The 21,721-nt window shown below is 47.9% G+C and overlaps 1 protein-coding gene across 3 annotated transcripts in view; it reads right to left on the reverse strand.

Annotated features, from left to right (window-relative positions):
* The window catches only part of MYO16 (myosin XVI), a 697,134-nt gene extending 675,665 nt beyond the window's left edge, over nucleotides 1–21,469 (reverse strand). The window contains exon 1 of one of the 3 annotated variants that reach the window (XM_070048580.1): nucleotides 21,338–21,469. The gene's annotated coding sequence lies outside the window, so the exon portion shown is untranslated. The other 2 variants (XM_051849982.2, XM_051849978.2) reach the window with 2 other exon arrangements.
* Nucleotides 21,470–21,721: the final 252 nt, after the last annotated feature.

The following is a 21,721-nucleotide window of genomic DNA, read 5'->3' on the forward strand; positions in this document are numbered from 1 at the left end:
TGTAACAGGTGTTACTCCTGCACTGTCACAGTGTCACAGGTGTTACTCCTGTACTATCACAGATGTTACTCCTGCACTGTCACAATATCACAGGGTGTTAACTCCTGCACAGTCACAGTGTGTCACACGTGTTACCCCTGCACTGTCACAGTGTGTCACAGGTGTTACTCCTGTACTGTCACAGTGTGTAACAGGTGTTACTCCTGCACTGTCACACTGTCACAGGTGTTACTCCTGCACTGTCACAGTGTCACAGGGTGTTACTCCTGCACTGTCACAATATCACAGGGTGTTACTCCTGCACTGTCACAGTGTGTCACAGGTGTGACTCCTGCACTGTCACAGTGTCACAGGGTGTTACTCCTGCATTGTCACAGGTGTCACAGGTGTTACTCCTGCACTGTCACTGGTGTTACTCCTGCACTGTCACACTGTGTCACAGGTGTTACTCCTGCACTGTCACAGGGTGTCACAGGGGTTACTCCTGTACTGTCACACTGTGTCACAGGTGTGACTCCTACACTGTCACAGTGTGTCACAGGTGTGACTCCTACACTGTCACAGTGTGTCACAGGTGTGACTCATACACTGTCACAGTGTGTCACAGGTGTTACCCCTGCACTGTCACAGCGTGTCACAGGTGTTACTCCTGCACTGTCACAGTGTCACAGGTGTTACTCCTGTACTATCACAGATGTTACTCCTGCACTGTCACAATATCACAGGGTGTTAACTCCTGCACAGTCACAGTGTGTCACACGTGTTACCCCTGCACTGTCACAGTGTGTCACAGGTGTTACTCCTGTACTGTCACAGTGTGTAACAGGTGTTACTCCTGCACTGTCACAGTGTCACAGGTGTTACTCCTGTACTATCACAGATGTTACTCCTGCACTGTCACAATATCACAGGGTGTTAACTCCTGCACAGTCACAGTGTGTCACACGTGTTACCCCTGCACTGTCACAGTGTGTCACAGGTGTTACTCCTGTACTGTCACAGTGTGTAACAGGTGTTACTCCTGCACTGTCACAGTGTCACAGGGTGTTACTCCTGCACTGTCACAATATCACAGGGTGTTACTCCTGCACTGTCACAGTGTGTCACAGGTGTGACTCCTGCACTGTCACAGGTGTTACTCCTGTACTGTCACAGTGTGTCATGGGTGTTACTCCTGCACTGACACAGTGTGTCACAGGTTGTTTCTGCCTCCATTATCCCAGGTGTGTCACAGGTGTTATTGTTTATACTGTCACAGCTGTGCTACTGGCCACTGACCTGAGCCATCTGGTGTGTGAGATTGAACCATTCTGTGCTCGCTTGTGTGAAGTCTGGATATCTTTCCAATGGTAAGATGGTGGTGATACAGGAATGGGATTACGTTACTGATATCTTGAAAATATGAAAGTATCGGCCAGCGCCATGGCTCACTTGGCTAATCCTCTGCCTGCGGCACCGGCACCCCGGGTTCTAGTCCTGGTTGGGGTGCCGGATTCTGTCCCGGTTGCCCCTCTTCCAGGCCAGCTCTCTGCTGTGGCCCGGGAGGGCAGCAGAGGATGGCCCAAGTGCTTGGGTCCCTGCACCCACATGGGAGGCCAGGAGGAAGCACCCAGCTCCTGGCTTCGGATCAGTGCAGGACTGGCCATGGTGGCCATTAGGGAAGTGAACCAATGGAAGGAAGACCTTTCTCTTTGTCTCTCTCTCTCACTGTCTAACTCTGTCTGTCAAAAAAAAAAAAAAGAAAATATGAAAATATCTAAACAATAAAATTCATTCTTCAATAGTTTTAGTGCTGCATTTACTCCTTTAGATTGATGTTTCTTGTTTTGTTTTATTTTTTAAGAGCATCAATTTCAGGGCACATCATTAAATTATGTGCATCCTTTGGCCTTGTAGAGATTTTTAATTCTAATACATAGTCTTAGAAAAACAATCATTGAATTGGTAAAACATCAAGAATTCTGACATTCCTTTTTCTCACTGAAGTACCCACCCCACTGTATCTCCTGCTTCTATCAATCAAAACAGTCCTGAATGAGGTGTTCCAAAACCTAAAAGGGGCTCCGTTATCACAGTGCGTGACTCTCTGAAGGGTCGTCCTCAGAGGCTACTTTTCCCTTCGTTTTGACCCTATCCCTTCTCCGAGTAGTAACTATTCACATGGAAAATGGCCATCATTGTCGAAGTCACACTACACAGCACGTGATGTCGTGACGTAGGACATAGCAACGCATCTCCGAGAAGCAGAAACACACGCCGAGCAGGACATTTCACAGGTGGTGCGGAAGGGCCCTCGGTGGGGCCGTGAATCTTTTCAGTCTTCCTTGAATGGGATATACTTGGAGAAGATTCTGGAAGCCACCAGCAGAGTCAGGACCCCACAGCCACCTGGGCAGGTGCTCTTCCTGTTTCTGTGAGAACGCCTCTTCCCCAGTGAACCCCTGTGTTATAAGGTCACCGTTCCTTCCCTGGGGTTTGTTACATTCCAATTGCTATGAAACCATGAGTCGCGCGAAGGATGCCTTAATGTGATCCCCTGCTCTGTCCACTGGTCCACATCCAGGAGGCCACAAAACAGGTGTCATCATTTTCCTGCATGAAAGATGACACAGTCTCTCTACCCTTTTCCCAGAAAAAAAACTTTTCACATACTTTCCTGGGGTCTAACTATTCCACTCCATTCCCTCTGTGTAGAAAACCCTTCATTTTTTTGGCTCCCCAAAGGGAATACAGTATTCTAAACATGAGCTCATCGACTTAAGACATTAGACATCACGCTTCAATTTCAGTAGCACGTCAGCTTTTGTTATGGTGACACTCGGCTTATTGTTGTTAAGCATTGGTCAACTAACACACATTTATTCCAAGTGTTATTTTGTTAGGCTCTTGACATTCTAAACTTGTGACACTGATATTTTGATTCTACCAACAGCAATTCTCCTGAATAAATAAACACCCTCTTGTTATTCTTGGCCAGAAATGTCAGCCTAAGAAGATCTTATTAAATGTTGGCTGACTGCTTGAGCATGCATTTCCATTATCCCACACCCCTGCCAGGTACACCCCTTGTAGATACTTGTATGCATCTGTATCGCTCAGCAGAACAGCTTTTTTCACAACATACCCCAACTACAGACAAGAGCCCCAAAGCCCATTAACAGTAGGATGCACAAACTCATTCTTACAGATTCAAGAATAAATATATAAAGGGGCCAGCGCTATGGCATAGCAGGTGAGGCTGCCACCTACAGTGCCAGCATCCCGTATGGGTACCAGTTCGAGTCCCAGCTGCTCCATGTCTGATCCAGCTCTCTGCTGTGGCCTGGGAAAGCAGCAGAAGATGGCCTAATCCTTGGGCCCCTGCACCATCATGGGAGACCTGGAAGAAGCTCCTGGCTCCTGACTTCGGATAGGCACAGCTCCAGCTGTTGCAGCCAATTGGGGAGTGGATGGAGGACCTCTCTCTGTGTCTCTCTGCCTCTCCTTCTCTCTATGTAACTCTGACTTTCAAATAAATAAATAAATATTTTTTTAAAAGCAGGAAAGATGGCCAAGCAGGTAAGATGCCAGTTAGCAGATCCCTGCTGCATGCTGGAGCCCCTGGATTCAATCCCTGGTGCTGGCTCCTGATTTAAGCTTCCTGCTAATGCCGACTGTGGGAGGCAGTGGTACTGGCTCACGTAATTGGGGTCCTACCACCCATGTAGAAGATCTAGATTGTGTTCCTGGCTCCTAGCTTCAGCTCCAACCCAGCCCAGCACTGCTGGCATTTGGGGAATGAACCTGCAGATGGGTGATCACTTGCTCTCTCTTTCTGTCTCTATACCTCTGACTGTCAAATAGTAATAATTATAGTAAAAGAATACATATGGGCTGGTGCCGCAGCTCAATAGGCTAATCCTCCACCTTGCAGCACTGGCACACCGGGTTCTAGTCCCAGTCGGGGCGCCGGATTCTGTCCTGGTTGCCCCTCTTCCAGGCCAGCTCTCTGCTATGGCCTGGGAGTGCAGTGGAGGATGGCCCAAGTACTTGGGCCCTGCACCCCATGGGAGACCAGCAGAAGCACCTGGCTCCTGCCTTCGGATCAGCGCAGTGCACCAGCCACAGCAGCCAATGGGGGTGAACCCACGGCAAAGGAAGACCTTTCTCTCTGTCTCTCTGTCTCTCTCTCTCACTGTCCCCTCTGCCTGTCAAAAAAAAAAAAGAATACATATGAAGCAATTAATCTGAATAACCTACAAAGCAGATTCTATGAACATAAATTTCATAATCACACTGAACAAAATTATAATGCATAGGGATAAAAATCAGATGACAAAACTATAAAGACAAACTAAATAAATAAAAATGATAAAAGTAAGGATGGTGAGTGATGGGGTTGCTTATAATAGCCTATTTTAAAGGATTTATTTATTTATTTATTTATTTTGGCAGGCAGAGTGGACAGTGAGAGAGAGAGACAGAGAGAGGTCTTCCTTTTCCATTGGTTCATCCCCCAATGGCCACTGCGGCCGGCACGCTGTGGCTGGCATGCTGTGGCCGGCACACCGCGCTGATCCAAAGCCCAGAGCCAGGTGCTTCTCCTGGTCTTCCATGCAGGTGCAGGGCCCAAGGACTTGGGCCATCCTCCACTGCACTCCTGGGCCACAGCAGAGAGCTGGCCTGGAAGAGGGGCAACCGGGACAGAGTCTGGCGCCCTGACAGGGACTAGAACCCGGTGTGCTGGTGCCACAGGTGGAGGATTAGCCTACTGAGCCGTGGCGCTGGCCAATTTATTTATTTATTAATGTATTTATTTACTTGACAGAGAGAGAGAGAGAATCTTCCATCTGCTGGTTCACTTCCCAAATGCCAACAATTGGGGTTGACCAGGCCAACACCAGGAGCTGCGAACTCCATCAAGATCTCCCACATGGGTAGCAGGAACCCAAACACTTGGGCCATCATCTGCTGCTTCCCAGGCACACTAGCAGGAATCTGGGTCTGATGTAGAGCGCCAGGATGTGAACCGGTCTCTAAGATGGAATCTGAAGCAGCGGCTTCACCTGCTGTGTTTCAGTGTGTCCCAACAGCTCATTTCTTAACGCTCAGGCTTGCTACGTTAGGTGGGAATCCATGTTGCATGCATTTGTCTCTGTGGCCTCTATGGTTCTCAACTAACAATGGAAGTTCCATAATCCATTGCCGGGACTGTCTTTCTGTAGCCCACAGAGACCCCGAGGTAGTGTGGGAGGTTGCTTCGCGGCTAGTTGATCATGTCTTCACCACCTTTCTCCTCTCTCTCAACTTCTGCTGTCTTTGTGCTAGCTTTAGTAATAGCATGACTTCCGTCATGGAAGCAATACGACCCCAGCACAACAAAGTGAAGACAGAGAAGGAAAGAGTCACCCAAAAATGGATGAAAAGTCCTCGGCTACCACCCGGCCTCATCTTAACCTTGAAAAACCCCCAGGGGGAAAGTCACCACTGAAAGGGACCGGCAGTCACCATGCACTTCTAGAGCTTGCTTGTCTTGCAGCAGTTGCCGCACAATCAGGAAAACAGTGAACTGTGACCTACACACACTCACAGGCACCTACACGTGACCCTACCTACCCACACACACAACACCAAGAAAGCACAGAGGCCGACGTGACAGGCGCAGATGTTCCTGAAGCAGTGGAATTACACATTATTTCATTCTTACTCTTTTGGTTTATGTGTGTTTTGTATTGTTCCTATATCAACCAAAACTCCTTTTTCTAATTTCTACGTGAGTGCAAACTGCTTGCGTGGGAGTCCTGAGGCTGGACTGAAGGATCCAGGATTTCACTCCTGCCTCTGCCTCCTGATTTCTTCTTGGCCAGAACCTCTGCTTAGGTTTCTCCCTGAAGTTACGAGATCGATCTCCCTGTTCCTTCAACTATGTGTCCCTGAATTTGATCTTTTACAGCCCAAGGCTGACTCTGGTCTCTTAAGCATTTGCTCTAAAGTGACCTGACTTGGTGCAATCCATCTCGTCCTATTTAGTTTCTCCTGTCCAGGAAAGGGAACCAGGGCCAATCAAGGCAACGGTGTCTGTCAGAAAATAAAAATAAAGTGCAGAATGTTTTGCTAAACTCACACTGAACTCCAGCCTGTGCCATGACATCAGCCAGGGTGGATTAGGAAGTCCTGGACCTGATTCCCAACACAGACACTGACGTAAGAACTCCACAAGCGTAAAATGCCTTATGAGGACTCCAGAAGCCGGTGAAGGAGTCTCAGTCTCCCTAAGGAACGCAGGCCACGGTCAGCCGCACTGAAATGAAGAGAATGCCTCTGCGTTCTACCTGGGAGCCTCTCCCACTCAAGCCGGCACAGCTGGCAGACAACGCCCCCCTCATCGCTTCTGCCCCGAGAGGGAGAGACAGGAACACGCACCCATTATTCTGGCTTTCAGCAGATATCAAAAACACTGGGTTCTCCTCTGTGTGACACAGCAGTGATAAAGCTGGCATGCTTTGGGTACCTAGGGGGACTGAATTCAAAATAGCTGGGAGTTTTTGGCTATTGCACCAGAGACCCTGCAGCATGACACGCAGACACCAGAGGGAGCAAGAGATTGCAAGCTACAGAAAAGCACATTAAACACACAAACCCAGAGAAAGTACACCCCCAGAAAAGCCATAAGAGGTTCCCCAGTCTCTAGCCTTGCTTACTGGTGAAGTTCTCTCCATCTAGGAAGCTGCTCCATAGAGACTGGGAAGGGTGACTGCTCTTTTAAATTCCCCAATTCCCCAAGTCTCAGCAAAAAAAAAAAAAAAAAAAAAAAAAAAAAAAAAAAAAATTAAAAAAAAATTGTTTAAAAAATGCAAAAGAAAAACCAAAACCAAACACACACACACACACACACACACACAAAGGAAACATGGCTCAATCAAAAGAACAAAATAAATTTCCAGGAACCAACCCTACAGAAACAAAAATCTTTGAGTTACCTGCTAAAGTACTCAAAATAACCATCTTCAAAACAAGTTCAATGAGTCTAAATAGAACACAGAAATGAAATTAAGAAACTTTAGGAAAACTTGCAATCACAAAATGACACTACCAGCAAAGAGATGGAAAGTATAAAAAGAATTAAATAGAAATTTTGGAGCTGAAGAACACAGTAACTGAAATGAAAGAATCACTAGAAGTGTCCAGGAGTAGACTTGGTGTGCAGAAGAAAGCACTGTGGATATAAAGACAAGTCATTTGAAATGACTGAGTCAGAGAGCAAAAAGAAACATGAGGAAGATGGAGAAGGCATTCACGGAACACAGATGGGAAATTAGAGGCATTACTGGAGTCCCAGCATCCCCCAAAAGAGGAAAATAAAGGGACTCTGAGTTCGTTTGAAGAAACAGAGGCTGAAAGCTCCCCAAATCTGAGGCAGGAAGTGAATGTCCGAATTGGAGATGCTCAGCGGACTCCAGCAGGGTGAGCCCAAGGAGGCCGACACTGAGACACGTGACAGTGAACCTGTAGACAGTCAGACAAGAGATCGCCCAAGCAGCAGCAAGGGGCTGAGACGACACACAGAAGGGAGCACCCACGGTACTGTCAGTAGATTTCTCTGTGGAAACCCCAAAGAACAGGGCAGGATAAACATTACAGGCAGCAAAGCTATCCTTCAAAAATGAAGATGAAACAAAGACTTTCCCAGATGGATGGGGCCGGCGCTGTGGCGCAGCAGGTTAACGCCCTGGCTTGAAGCGCCGGCATCCTATATGGGCACCGGTTCAAGACCCGGCTGCTCCACTTCAGATCCAGCTTTCTGCTATGGCCTGGGAAAGCAGTAGAAGATGGCCCAAGTGCTTGGGCTCCTGCACCCACGTGGAAGGCCCAGAAGAAGCTCCTGGCTTCTGGCTTTGGATTGGCGCATCTCCAGCTGTTGCAGCCTATTGGAGAGTGAACCATTGGATGGAAGACCTCTCTCTCTCTCTCTCTCTCTCTTTCTGCCTCTCCTCTCTGTGTAATTCTGACTTTCAAATAAATAAATAAATCTTTAAAAATAAATAAATAAATAAATAAAAACTTTCCCAGATGAAAGCAGAGGAGTTCATCAATCCTCAAACTACTTTACCAAGAAAAACACACACACACACACACACACACACACATAAGGTGGTGCTGCAAGGTGAAATAAAAGGATGACAGAGAGCAACATGGAATCACACAAAAACAAATCCTGAGAAAGATATAGAACCTTTTTCATTTTTCTCAGCAGATCTCAACAGCAGCTTAAAATCTTCAGTAATATGAGGCCAGAACTGTGGCAAAGTGGGTAAAGCTGCCACCTGCAGTGCTGGCATCCCATATGGGCACTGGTTTGAGTCCCAGCTGCTCCACTTCCAATCCAGCTCCCTGCTAATGCACCTCAAAAAACAGTGGAAGATGGCCCAAGCCCTTGATCCCTTGCACTCATGTGGGAAGCCCAGAAGAAGCTCCTGGCTCCTCGTTTCAGATCAGCCCAGCCCCTGCTGTTGCAGCCATCTGGGGAGTGAACCAGCAGATGAAAGACCTCTCTCTCTCTCTCTCTCTCTCTCTCTCTATCTCCCCCTCCCTCAGCCTCTCTGTAATTCTACCTTTCAAATAAATAAATAAATCTTTAAAAAGAACCAAAGGGATCATATAAACAAGAATAGTGTCTGCAAATACTAGCTGATAGAATAAAAAAGGGAGAGAACGATCCAACATGGGAAGCGAGATACACAGCAGACCCATAGAATAGCAGATGTCCTAAACAGCACTCTGGCCTCAGAATCAGCCCTTAAGGCATGCGGATCCAGCTGAAAAGCCCATGAGAGTATTTCAGGCATGGAAAGCCAAGACACTCTGGGGGAAAAAAAAAAAAACTAAATGAAAGATCTCTGTGAGTGAGATCCCAGTGGAAAGAACAGGTCATCAAAGAAGGAGGTACCTTTCTCTGAAGGGAGGAGAGAACTTCCACTTTGACCATGGCCTTGTCTAAATATGATCAGAGTCAGTGAACTCAGGGGGCTTCCATAGCCTTGGCAGCTCATGACAAGAGCCTAGGGTGATTACTGATGCCATAAACAAGAGTGTCAATTTGTTAAGTCAACAACAGGAGTCACTGTGCAGTTACTCCTCATGTAGGATCTCTGTCCTTAGTGTGCTGTACATCGAGACCTAATGCTATAACTAGTACTCAAACAGTATTTTTCACTTTATGTTTCTGTGTGGGAGCAAACTGTTGAAATCTTTACTTAATGTATGCTAAACTGATCTTCTATATATAAATAGAATCGAAAATGAATCTTGATGTGAATGGAAGGGGAGAGGGAGTGGGAACAGGGAGGGTTGCAGGTGGGAGGGACATTATGGAGGGGAATCATTGTAATCCATAAGCTGTACTTTGGAAATTTATATTCATCAAATTAAAGTTAAAAAAATAAAAAAAAATTGTCAGTAATACACGATGCGAACAGATAAACTCTCATTCAGGCTTTCTTAGTCCACTGGTAGACCACAGGGCAGAAGATAATTATTACACTGCTAAAGGACTCTAGGGTTTTTGGAATAGCAATTGATCACAGGCCCCCACTCACAGTCAGCCATCCGCGGCATTGGCCCCTCATGGGAAAGAGCCTGTCCTGTGGAGCCCTGAAGCCAGGCATTGACTTTGCCTCTCCAGCTGTCGAAGTCCTGGATTGCACCCTCCCCCAGAGTCCAACTGTTTTGTCCACACAGAAGACCTGTTGTTTACTGCAGCCAGCCTCGTCAGTTATCTGGGATCTTCTGGAGAATGTGTGGCACCTGCTGCTTCACCGCTCTCTTTAATGTTAGGGAGATGGCTTCTCTCCTTAAACCTCATGAGTCAAACTCTGACAGATCTGCAGCTTCCTCACTCCCTCTGCCCTCACAGAACTCCCAAAAGGGAGTGCCAATTCAAATCCTGGCTGCATCGCTTCCAAAACAGCATCCTGTGACCGCACCCGAAAGAGAAGCAGACAATGGTCCAGGTGCTTGGGTCCCTGCCACCCACATGGCAGACCAGGATGCAGTTCCTGGCCCCTGGCTGTAGCCTGACCCATACACGGTTGTTGCAGTCATTTGGGGACTGAACCAGTGGATGGAAGATCTTTCTCTCTCTCTAATAATCAAATCTTCAGAAAGGAAGAAAGGGAAGGGAAGGGAAGGGAAGGGAAGGGAAGGGAAGGGAAGGGAAGGGAAGGGTTGGGTTAGGGCTTTGCTTTGGATTGGGTTTTGACCTAGAGCAAGGCTATGGGTCGTTGGATCTCCTATTCAGATGGCCATAACTTTCCCTATGAACACTGTAGGGATGCTTTGCTTTCCTAACATGTGTGTGCACACTGGAGTAGCACTTTCAGCTTCCTTTAAGAGCTTTTTCTTCACTTTCACAATCCGGCTAACTGCTGCAAGGGGCCTAGTTTGTGTCCGCCCTCAGCTTTCAACCTGCCTTCCTCACTAAGCTGATCCACATTCAACCTTTGGCGGCCAGTGAGGGATGTGTGATCTTCCTTTGACCTCAGCACTCAGTAGGGTTATTTATAATAGTTATGTCTCAGGGAATGGGAAGGTCTGAGAATGGGGTAGAGAGATGGGGAAATGGCCAGTCCATGGAGCAGTCAGAACGCACACCACATTCATCAGCTACATTTGCCACCTCTCATAAGGATGGCTCATGGTGCCCCAAACAATTACAACAACAACAGTAAAGATCTCCATAAAAGGTGCAATAATAATGAAAAGGACTGACATATAGCAAGAATTACCAAAGCATGACAAGTGACATGAAGTGAGCACACATTGTTGGAAAATGGCACCTGAAGACTTGCGGCACACAGGGTTGCCACCCACCTTCAGTGTGTGTAAAATGCGGTATTTAAAATGAGATGTGCCAGTGATTTTCATAAAAAGCAAAGACATTTAGAAAATATTGAAAACCATACAGTATGAAGAACAAGACAATTGATATTTTCAAAGAAAAGCAAAAATTTAAGACCAAAGCATAGAAATATTATAACTGTAAAACTATCTTTATCAATACACAGTCTAAAATGTGTAATTTTTGACATCGAGAACATAAAATATGTGGGAATGCAACGGTAGAAGTTTTGCATGTGATTGAAGTTTAAGTTGTTACTATCCAAAAATAGATGGTGTTTTATGTAATACCTGTTATTCTTACCAAGAAATTGCCTGTAGAAGACACACCACATAAAAGGTAAGAAAGAAGAAAAGAAGCACAAGAGAGACTCAGAACATGTGCCAACAACAGCAGTCAATGAAACACAGAGGAAGGCAGCAAAAAGCAAGAAGCACAAAACACACCAAAAAAAAAAAAAATACTTTGAATGTAAATGGATTAAACTCCACAATAAAACATATAGAGTATGTTAATAGATTAAAAAATAAACAAAGTCCAACTGTATGCAATAAACAAGAGACTTGCTTTAGATTTAAGGACATAGGTTAAACATCAAAGAAGGGAAAAAGACTTGAAAAAGATATTCTATGGAAAGAGTGCCCACAGTAGGCAAGATGGCCATACTTACATCAGACAAAATAAACTTTACGTAACAAATTGCCACAAGAAACAACACAGGACATTTTATGATAAAACAGTCAAGTCGATGGAATGATACAACAATCATAAATACAACATCACAGCGCTTACATCAATACAGAAAACTTTGAAAGAACTTAAGGTGGAACTAGAGAGTAACACAGTCATAAGTTTCAATACCCAATTACTAATAATAAATAGAAAAATCAGACCAAAGACCATTAAAAATGGAATCGTTGAGCAATACTGTAGCTCAATTGAATATAACAGACATATATGAAACACCCCATCTAACAATAACAGAATGCATTCTCGTCTCAAGTGCCCACTGAATATTCTCCACCATAGATCACCAGCCTTCACAAATTTTGGAAATTTGAAGTTATACCAAATATCTTCTATAACCACAATGGAATGAAAATAGAAATCAGTAACAGAAGTGACTGGAAAATTCACAAATATGTTAAAATTAAATAACACCATCTTGAAATGAATGGATCAGAAAACAAATCACAAGAGAAATTAGAAAATACCTGAGACACATGAAAACGAAAACACAACCATCAAAATTTATGGGATGTGGCAAAAGCAATATTAAGAAAAGGGAGTTTATAGTGATAAATGTCTGTACTAAAGAAGTAGAAAGATCTCAAGACAACAACTTAATTTTACACCTCATGGAACCAGAAAAAGAAACAAACTAATCCCAAAGTCAGCAAAATGAATGAAATGATAAAATCGCATCAGAAATCTATGAAACAGAGAACAGAAAAGTAACTTTTAAAATCAAGGAAAGCAAGAATTGAGTTTTTTTGAAAAGACCAACAAAATCAGCAAGCACATTCACAGAGCAAGATAAAAGGTGGTGAATCAAACACAAGCCAGCAAGAGGAAGCAATTCGCAGATGCCGCAGGAGTCCAGAGGATCACCAGGCAACCAGGAACGACTGTACTTAACAAAGCAGATAACACAATGAAACGAAGTCCTAGAGCACACAACCTACTGAGACTGGATCCTGGAGAAACAGCAGGTCTCAAGAGACCTGTAAATGGTCAAGAGGCTGAATTGGTGATGGCACATCTATCTCCCCACAAGGAGCAGCCCAGGACCACAAGGCTCCACTGACGGGTTCTACCAAAGACTCAAAGACGAACTCATGTCAGACACTCCCCGAGTTTCAGCCTGGGAGAACACTTCCAAACTGAGTATATGAGGGCAGCGTTATCCTGGTCCAAACGCCAAAGGTACAAGAAAGGAAAACCACAGACCCATACCCCGGTGGAAACTGTTCCAAATCTCTCAACAGACCACTAGCAAAAGAGAATGGAAAGCAGGTTAAAAAAAAAAAAAATCCAATCCAGCGTGACCAAGTAAGATTTACTCCTGTGATGTAAGAATGGTTCAGCATATAAAAACAAACCAATTCAGCACACTGCATTATCAAAACAAAGGATGAAAGTCGCAGGATCATCTCAATTCAAGTGGAAAAGCATTCTCATAACTCTCCATGACACCCCAAAGATTACCGAGGCACTTGCAAATCTCGTTTTCCGATCTTTCAGTATCCTGGAATGTGGTGAACTTGAACCTAACGTAAATTCACTTAAGAGAGCTAAAACAGGGGCTGGTGTTTGACACAGAGGTTAAGTTGGCACTGGGTACCTGCCTCCCATCTAGGAGTGCCTGGGTTTGAGTCTGGCTCCTCCTCCCATTCCAGCTCCCTGCTAATGCACACTCTGAGAAGTGACAGGGATGGCTCAGTGTGTGGTCCCTGCCACCCCCTTGCAAGACCTGGACTGAGCTCCCAGCTCCCAGCTCCTGGCTTCCACTCGCCCTACCCTTAGCCCTGGCTATTTCAGGCATTCTGGGGGGATGAGCCAGCAGATGCGAGATCTTTATGTGTTTTTCAAATAAATTAAATAAATAAGATCTAGGTAAATTTTTGTTTTAGCTTCCTTACCTATCTTGAACGTTAATTCCTTTTTTATTTTTTACTTTTTTGAGTTTTTCTTGATGGACAGTAAAGAGGTCAAAATGGTGAAGAATGATTTTTAAGCCATGAAGATCTTTCAGTCGTTTTCAAGTCGCATTTCCTTTCCATTCACCATCACTGCTAAGCAGAGGCTGACCCTGCCTTGCTGCTCTGAACAAGACAAAAGCGAATCTGGGATGGATGCACATTTTCTCAGCTCCCTTCATGCCGAGACTTTGTCCCCACAATTCGTGTGGGTTCACATTTCTTTTGTCCACTTTGGACGACTTGCATGTGTCCCAGCTCGATGTCATCTCACGGACAGATCCTGACGAGCAGGGTGACAGTTCTGTGGCTTCTTTGCTTCCTGATGATAATGCGTGATGAGAAAACCATTATTTTGTTTTTTAAGATTGATGTCACATCTGATTTTGTGATTTCTGTCCAGTGAGTTATCATCATCTTTCCTCCCTAACATTTCACAATCCTCTCTCCAGGGATCGACTACCCACCAAACCATCTCAACATAATTCGAACCGAGATGTACGGGGATTACTTTGTTCTAAGATCCGCACCACGTAGGGGTCACCAACAAGTTCCCATTTGTTCATCAGAACTGAGCCCATAATAGCACGTCTTCTCATTATTCTGATTTTGCAATGACCAACTTGTCAGAAAGTAACTGAAACTGTTTGAAGTACCCCAGACTTTTGTAGAATGAAACTTTTAGCAAAAGTCTCAACACACAGGAGGTGTTGCCCCTAGCAGTCATTAATAACCTGCTAGGCTGAGGGTTTCAGAGCATGTCGTCTTCCTAAATCCTACACGGAACCCATAAGGCAGGCTCTTTGCCTACCCCATTTCAGAGATGAGGCTTGGGAAGGTTCTTCCATGTATGCACTGGTTCACAGAGGAGGAAGTGGAACTGACTTCCAACCCACACTTGTCTTGCTCAAGCTTGTGTTCCTACTGATCATACTATACTACATTTCAGTTTCCTGTCTCAATATCTGCTTCATTGGCTATATTAGGAAAACTCCATTGACCATCCTTACCTGAATACCTGTGTATCTGTAGATGTAGCAGGTTTCCTTCCTGGAAAATAACATGTCTTAGTTTCCCCCCAGAAAACCATTCCTTATGTCTACATACTCTAAACTAAAAATAGCAACTCTACATAAAAAATTTTTTTCAGTACTCTCTCCTAAGTTCCTTTGTTTCTTAGGCCAAATTCTTTTGCCTTGCTCTAACAATTGGTTTAAATCACTCAAATAAATGTAAAGTTAATAGCTCTCTGTTCCAAATAATAGAGATAAAAGGCATATTAATAGACTTTTAAAGAGAAGATTTGGGAGCTCATGAGACTGTTTCCATCAGGGGACTCCAAGCCACATATTACCGAGCTGCTCATAACCAAGAATCTAAATTGGAAAGAAAATGAGTGAGCCTGAATAAGACTTTATCATTCTTAAAGGAATTATTTAATATTTCAAATGTGTTCATTAAAGGCATACTGTACCACATGCTGGAGGTTTTAACCTCCCTGGCTTATTTTTAAAACACTAACTAATTCCAGTAATAAAAATGAAATTAAAATACTTTTAACATTTTAGTTGTAGAAAAAAAGAATATTTAAGGGACAATATCCATGTATAACTCAATTTAGCTTATGAGAAACTGAACATCAAGCACCCTAAACTACTTCCAAGCATACATGTAACCAAAAATTACACAATAAATTTATGAGGAATTAACTTTCTTTCCTCACACATCCTCATAGTAGTTATGCCTATCATAGTTATTGTGGACAAATAACAAGCATCAAAAACTTGAGAAATAATTATGACATCAACTATTTGAGTGCGGTATAGGTTATAGCTTCATTATATTATCTGGAGGCCTACAACTTAGTTTTACATATCCAATTTTTTTCTAGTATTTGAATTATTTACTAAAGTCTACACAAATTTTACTAAATGTGCTTTTTTTAAAAGATTAATTTATTTATTTGAAAGTTGGAGTTACATAGAGAGAGAGAGAGAGAAGAGGCAGAGAGAGAAAGAGAGGTCTTCCAGCCGATGGTCTACTCCTCAACTGGCCGCAACGGCCAGTGCTTCACTGATCCGAAGCCAAGAGCCAGGAACTTCTTCTGGGTCTTCCACGTGGGTGCAGGGGCCCAAGGACTTGGGCCATCCTCCACTGCTTTCCCAGGCCATAGCAGAGAGCTGAATCAGAAGTGAAGCAGCCAGGACTCGAACCAGCGCCATTATGGGATGCTAGCGCTTCAGGCCAGGGCATTAACCTGCTGCGCCACAGCACCAGCCCCACTAAATGTGCTTTGGGTCTCACTGTTCCTATGAATCAGGGCTCAGCGAAATTCAACAGGCTTCCATAGCCTTGGCAACTCATGACTAGAGCCTAGGGAGATTACTGACGCCATAAACAAGAGTGTCAGATTGTTAAGTCAACAACAGGAGTCACTGTGTACTTACTTCTCATGTGGGATCTGTCTTTAATGTGTTGTCCAATGTGAAGTAATGCTATAACTAGTACTGAAACAGTATTTTACACTTTGTGTTTCTGTGTGGGTGCAAACTGATGAAATCTTTACTTAATATATACTAAATTGATCTTCTGTATATAAAGATAATTGAAAATGAATCTTGATGTGAATGGAATGGGAGAGGGAGCAGGAGATGGGAGGGGTGCGAGTGGGAGGGAAATTATGGGGAGGGGAAGCCATTGTAATCCATAAACTGTACTTTGGACATTTATATTTACTAAACAAAAAAATATTTTCTGTAGAAGATCAGATAGTAAATATCTTAGGTTATATGAGCCCTGAAACCTGTGTTAGCCTCACATTCTTGGTTTGGTGTGATTTGTTTGTCATTGACTTTAAACACATAGACAACATGAACTCAGCTCACAGGCTGTCCACAGACTGTCCAGGGTTGGATCTGGCCTCTAGTGGTAACTCACAACCCCAGGGTAGATGATGTTTGTTAAAGAGGAAATTTTTTTCCCACTGTTTAAAAATACTAAGAGCACACCATAAATAATCAGACTTCTGTACAAGTCTGGATCAACTAGAAGTCGGTGGTCTCTTGGAGGTTTATTTTCCTTCATGCAAAGTGAGCAGATGATTTCTCTGGGAGGAAGAAGGTGGGAGAGGGTGCATGTGCAGGATCCAGGAGGATGAGAGAGACAGGAGATGCGGTAGCGAGGGAAGGAGGATGAGAGGGACAGGAGATGCGGTAGCGAGGGAAGGAGGATGAGAGGGACAGGAGATGCGGTAGCGAGGGAGAGAGGGTTCCATCGGTCGGTCCTCAGCTATGGGAGGTGGATTCTCCAAAGACCACAACTTTGTTCTTTGTCTTTCCTGATGCTTTGTGTCCATTCAGCGAACACCTGCCCGAACTAGACACCTTCACGAGATGCCCAAGACAGCAGCCATCACAGCCCTACGAAGTCAGGCTGTTACAACACAGGGTTAGGCACAGCGAGGCGCATGCAGGGAGGAGCGGTCTAAAGAGGGACCTCCATGGGGTGGTGCGTTTGGAAGAAGATGCTCTGGACTTGATTCCAGCTGGGTAACAAACTTAGAGCTCATTTCCAGCCCACAGGAGGAGGAATAAAGTCAATGTCAGATGCAGTGTGCAGTGCTGCTTGGAGAACCACAAGTGTGTCCGTGTTGTCGTGAAAGGCACGGCTGTGGGTCACGAGGGGAGGCAGGGGATGGGTTGGGCTGGTGTCAAGAAGGACACCTCATGTGACCCAGAGCTGCGTGCTCTTCGCATGGTGGAAAACAGGAAATTATTCAAGTCGTTTAGCCAGGCCGGCCTCATGGCTGAATTTGCATTTAAGATAAATCACTCTGGCAGAGTAGGAGCGGATGAGGCAGGGCCAGACAAGAGCAGGAAGATGAACTAGGGCCTGGTCCCTCAGCTCCAATAGGATCTGACGAAGACTCGACCAAGGGCAGTCCTAGAAGGTCAGAGCGGGGCTGATTAATCCAAGCACTGCTTGTAAGATGAACTGTGAAGAGCCCACGATTGATGGGAAGTGGGGGAGGGAAAGGGAAGATCAGAGAGATGAAGGAAACAGCAGGAAACAAAGTGACAGGAGCGACAGACTCAAGCATGGAGAGGTAATGGAGAGAATGCCAGCTTGGACTCGGCTTGGAGCATCCAGGCAAGGCTCCTGCTGGCAGGTGCAGGTCTGAATGTAGAGAAGGAAGTCAGAACTGGGCTGTGCATGGGCCCAGTCACGTGCACGCCAAGAGTGAAAGCCAACGGGGAAACCCAGGGCAACAGGAGAAGGAGGGAAGGTGGAGGAGGGGAGACAGCGTGAAGAACCCACGTGGGAGAGCAGAGGTGAGAGGCAGAGTCGGGAGGCGGTCAGAGGAGCTGGACTTAGTGGGCTGAGGCATGAACATGAATGAGGTGGGGCGAGCTCCACCCGGCGTCTCCACACCCACACAAATGAGCAGACACAGAGGGCAGAAAGCTCAGGCCATGTAAAACAGCCACTTTGGAAAACACAACTGTACACAGAGCATTCAAATCCTCTGTGGGATAGAAAAGAAAAGAAGTCAGCTGATAACACCCCAGCACTTAACGTCTCCAACCTTCTTGAAAACACCAGCATTTTGTCTCTGGATTCTTTTAGTTACAGCTAGCTCATGGGATTCTAAACTCCCTTCCAATCAGTAGCTGGGTTTACTGTTGAGTTATTGTAATGAGATGGGAATAACCACCTAAAAAATCTGTGTGGAGCCCTCCATCTGCAGAGGAGAGGCCATGCTGGACAGCCGGAGGGGCTGGCCCTTGGTTCTTGATTGAGCGCTGGACTTCAATCTGCAAATGCAGTGCTCCTGAAGAGCAGCCAAGAGCCAGTGCCCGGCCCCAGACTCCGATTCTGCAGGTCTGGGGCAGACCGGAGAAACCCACCGCCCACTAAGCACCTCGAGGGAGCGCAGCGTTGGCAGCCGAGGCAGCGCCCTTGTCCTTTCAAAGTCAAGTCACTGCACACTTCCCAACACTGTCATGGCAGCACTGCTGATCAACTTTCCATTGCCTAAAAAAACCAAAATCATTGTTTGGCACATTCCCTTGAAAAGCTTGCAAGAGGCAAGCTGAGTGCAAATGCTGGCTTCCAGCGAACCCGTGAGTTCCCTGGGTGGTAAAACACTGGCTGCCACCTCCAGGTCAGGCCATGGGAGGGTGACAGTGGCAGGTGGACTTGAGGAAGTCCCCAAATTATGGATACTCCAGTGTGGTGGACAGGGCAAGGCCCAGTGCAGTAACCATGCCAGTGTTTAGGGGTGTGTGTGCGAGTGTGCGTGTGTGTGTGTGTGTGTTTCCTTTCCTTCACAGTACTGGGAGCTGAAGTCGACCATTTCTGAGGTTCCTTTGCACCCAGCCTTTTCTCATTCTAGGAACATGCAGTCGATGGCACAGATTTGCCCTGGTGATAAGATCCGGACAGGGCACACTCTAGAGGGACTGAGCTGAGCACAGGCGCCAAGGTATGGAAATATCACTTGCAAATATTCCTGTTCTAATGCAGTATCTTTTCTCATCAACGTCTCAGCGCGGTTACATGCTGCACATTAGGTACGTACATACAGATGCATGGGAACACACATAAACTTGGATCACGTACTCGCAGAGGGGTTATGGTTTTCACCCAGTGGATTGTAATGTCTGACTTCTTAAGGGCTCTTTCTGCTTTTATTTCATCTCCTTCAAGAACACCCAGGCTCTGCAGTGGCTGGCGTTGATGAGACACCTCTTCCGCTGCCGGAGTCCTGAACACCCACAGGCCCCGTTAATGATGGAGCACGGAATACTGGAGCTTGTGTACTCGAGGGGGCGAAAGGAAAACCAAACCAGTAACCCTAGAGCATTAACCTAAAATACTTTGCTTTAAACCACAGCCCCACCGCCCAGTTCTCACAGGACACTGGAAAACTCCACCAGAGCTCGGCGGTCTCCCAATGACACTGCCCCTTGCTTGGTTAAACTGATTTTTCCTCAGCCAATAGATCTCCCATTCTGGATGATAGTTATAGCCCCGTATGGGATTCCTGGGACCTATTCGCGCTGTCTGTAAAGCAATGACACGCGTGCTAGTTTCCAAAGAGTCCCTCAAACGTAAACCTCTTACGTGCACACAAGCTGAGCATGAGGTCGGAGGCCCTGGCGGTTCATGGAAGTACAGGCCAAGTGCACTAGCCCAAGATCAACCAAAACAGCTTCAGACAGGCCTTAGAGCACCCTCCATCCACAGATGACAAATTGCCTTTAAAGTTTTTTTTTTTTTTTTTTTTTTGAAAACACCAAGAGCAAAGTTTGGCTCACTCTGGCAGCTGTGCAGGAAGGAGGAGCCGTGGGGGTCCAAGGGGTCCCCCCCCCCAGAGGCCCCTACTTAGGCTTGTGATTCACTGAGGACCTGGGGGTCCCTGTCGTTCCCCCTGGCTCCCCGTGAACAGCACTCACTGACGCACGGATGGACTGCGGGAGCCTCACGCACACACCCTGGAGCGCGCAGCCAACCTCTGTGCGAGCTCTCACTTCGCCCCAGGGAGCGCACCAGCCAGGGACGCAACACCTCCACGCGGGAGAGGTCAGGAGCTCGCTCCGCTCAGCCCTGCTGAGCCCAAGACGACCGCTCCTGCCCCGCCTCCGCGGGGGCAGCCACCCTTCCAGGTGGCACGCGGTGAACGCTCAATGGTCACGCGTGGGCTCGCTGCCCCCTGCTCCGGCCCCGGCAGAGATCCGAGCCACAAGTGAGTGTCAAGGCGGAAATACGGAGAGAACTTGAAAAAAAAATCTCCATCTGCTTTCGGGGGCGTGCGAGGCACCAGGGACACCAGGTGCTTCCACCGGCCCGGCCAGGGAGCACCGCCGAGCCCCCCCGGGTGGCGGTCCCCGGGCCGCCGGCCTCCCAGACAATGGAGCTGACCCTGCCCCGCGCGGGCCGCGGAGGGTCGCCGGGGGCGGAGAGGCAGCAGCTGGAGAGCCCTCCTTCACCCCACAGCTTTGTTCTCAGAACTAGGCTTTCGCTGCCATCCCCCGCCCCAAGCCCTGGGAAGGGGACGCGCGCCCGGGCCGCCCCCGGCCCGGCTGCAGAGGTGCCAGCGCTGCGCCCATCTCCCGTGGCAACCCCAGGCTCCTGGGCCCCTGCGCCTCGGCCGCCGGGACGAGGTCCGGAGTCCACGGGGTCCCTGCGCTCCGCCTCGGTCCCCACACCCCGCAGGCGGCGGAGCGCCCGGTCCGTGTCCAGAAAAGGCACCCCCGCAAGCCCCGTCTCCACGCCCTCCAGGCGTGCCCAGCCCTCTCCCCAGCGGGGCGGGTCCCAGCGCCCAGCGCCCTCGGGAGCCGCCCGCCCCGCCGTCGCCAGGCCAAGTTCCCCGCGTTGGGCACCGCGCACCGCGCACGGCGCGCAGCCGCCGCCCCTACCTGCTCCAGAACGGTCCGGGGCAGCCGGGGTCCGCGCCGCGCCGCCACGTCCGGGCTCGGCTCGCGGCCGGGCTCCGCGCTCCGGCTGGGGCGGGCTCGCCGGCTCCTGCGCCCGGGCCCGCGCCGCGCTCGGGGAGGGCGCGGCAGCGCGCAGCCCGCGGCCGGAGGCTGGGGCCGGCCGCTCCGCCACCCCGTCGGCCGCAGCCCGCTCTGCTCGCCTCTCCCACCACCCGCAGCCGCGGCGTCGGCAGCGACACGGGCCCCGCCTCGCCCCTCCCCGCGCGGCGCCCGCTCCGGCTCCCAGGGCGCCTCGCCCGGCTGCTCCGCGCGCTGCTTCTCACTTGGTCGCCTCGCCCAGGACGCCGAAGCCGCTTCTCTTTCTGTTCCCGCGCGGGGGCTCCCGCAGGTCTCCCGGCTCCCTTCCTCCCACGCGCTCCCACGCGCTGAGACCGCGCCTTTCCGGGCTGCGGGCCGCGCAGTCCCCTCCTCGGGCTTCTCCCGCCTTCTCCTGTGCAGCGAGCCAAGCGCGGGGCTCGCGCTTCCAACTTTGCCGTCCTGGCTTCTGCAGGACCCGGGGGAGCAGGAGGGCGACGGGTGCCTGGGGAGCCCAGGCCTGCAGAGGGGACCCCTTGGACAGTGACCAGAACAAAGGCCATCGCGGGGCCTGTGACAGCTGTCGCCAGAGCCGGCTTCTCCCTCTGGCGTTGGAGAGCCGCGTGAAGTGT

The sequence above is a fragment of the Oryctolagus cuniculus genome, chromosome 9 (assembly GCF_964237555.1).
Source record: "Oryctolagus cuniculus chromosome 9, mOryCun1.1, whole genome shotgun sequence".
NCBI classification, from domain to species: Eukaryota; Metazoa; Chordata; class Mammalia; order Lagomorpha; family Leporidae; genus Oryctolagus; species Oryctolagus cuniculus.